We start from the raw sequence: 2,044 nt of genomic DNA on the forward strand, positions 1-2,044 counted from the left end.
GGAAGCCGTCGCACACCTGCCACTGGAAGTTCAGTACGAGATCTTAGCTTGGCTACCTTACAACACCGTTCGTCGCGTTGTCAGAGGAGACGAAAATTTCTGTGCATATTTCTGGCGACTGTACTGTGAGAAATGGAACCACGTATATCGTATCTGCAGCGGCTGTTCACAAAACCAGTACCTGTTTTCATAAATATATATATGAATAATAAACGATTTACATTGTATTGATTTGTAATTTATTTCACCAGAAGACTGTCGGTGTTTAGATCATGTCTAGGGTTACAATGTCATCATAGAGTCAATATCAACAAGTTCTTTTCGCTACTGTCTATTTTATAACAAGGTCACGAGTTATCTGTCGCTATTAGATATAAACATCAAGGCTGTAGATACGACCGTTCATTTTTCGGGCAAAAGCGAATGGATAATAACTTCTCGGGTATCACGTTTTCTCCTCTATACATCAAACATGACCAATGAACCTACCATTAGGAACAATACGAGGGAGGTTTTTCAACACGTGCCCTCGTGAAAGGACAGGGATAGGAGGATGTCTGAAAATATGTACAACAATGTTGAAATATTAGCTTTATTTCACAAAAGATTATGAATCACCATCACTCATTCTAACCTTAGACCCATCAAAATTTCGGCTTCTCTTTTCAATGCGAGGTGGACGGCGCTTCCTAGCAGGGTGGTTCCTCCACTGGAACGACAGTTCATAACGGCAGTAAACAGTTCGTCGTCGGGGTTGGGCTGTTTAAATTTACCAATCTGCAGTCGCTTGAAATATCTGTCAATGGTGGACAAACAACGATGTCACCCCCGTGTGCCCAACGAACTTCGCCAAATGTGCGGGCGTCCTATGACACTTGTGACGACTTTTGTAGTTGTATATCGCCCATACTCCAGCAACAGACGACAGCAGTCGACGTAACCCATACTCGCCGCTTTGTGCAGGGCGGTCTCTCCGCTTTCATCCAAGCGGTTTGTCTGTACGCCTCCGCTCAGAAGTATTCTCATTATCCTCGCGTCCCCTTTCGAGGCGATATAATTGAGAGGAAACGGGTTCCTCTAGGCTGCAAACACACCTTTAGTTCGGCACCCGCTTCGACGATCTTCTCAATACCCCTTACATCCCGGTGCATCAATTTGATTAAAAAGTCATTTTGCGTGTTTAGTGCAGAATCCAACATTTTAAAGACAATTCTAGATTTTATTTTTAATGTAAATATTTTAACACACTCCCAAAAATCCTGTATAACATTGACTGGAAAGTTGCACCTCGTGAACATTTTTAAAATTTCCACCACGACTTCGGAATTGTCCACTCCTTTATCTTTAAAATCGTATATCGCGGCCATCAAAGTACTGGCCGGAAGGTCTATCCCGTGCCTGTCACACACGTTCACGTCGGCTCCATACTTCAAACAGAGATCGATCAAATCGACGTCCAGCGAACTTGCAGCTAAATGAAATGACGTACGCCCCGAAATTCACCTCGTTCGATTGTAGGCCTACTGTTCAGTCTTGATTCCCGCCGATGATTAAAATCCTTGCCGCATCATATCTCCTATACAATATGGCCACCTGTAATGGGGTAAATCCATTTTCAGTTTAAAATATTTTCCAGAGACATAGTTGTTTGTTTTGTTGTCCCGATGAAGAAAATATACACACACGTAGGACCTATTACGACCAAGGGGAAGTAATACCAACTTCCTATGTACTTTCGGTATAAGGGGGAAATCCTTATTTATTTAAGGTTATGCAACATTCCAAAGTAATCGATATTAAAGTTTTGCGTTACACTTGTTTTTTGGACTGTAGCCAGGGAAAGAATGAATCGTTGAGGCATTTTAGTGTTCTTGTTCTTGTTTTTCCTAAGGCAACTGTTAAAATGGCCATATATCACAATGTCAAGGAAGCCCACCAGTTTAAAGTAACTTATGTGAAAATCATTCATAACTTTGTTCATTAAGGTTGGTTTACATATCAGTGTTTAAATAATATTTAAAATGCATTAGATAATTTAAATTCG

Source organism: Homalodisca vitripennis, unplaced genomic scaffold, assembly GCF_021130785.1.
Source record: "Homalodisca vitripennis isolate AUS2020 unplaced genomic scaffold, UT_GWSS_2.1 ScUCBcl_9467;HRSCAF=17969, whole genome shotgun sequence".
NCBI lineage: Eukaryota > Metazoa > Arthropoda > Insecta > Hemiptera > Cicadellidae > Homalodisca > Homalodisca vitripennis.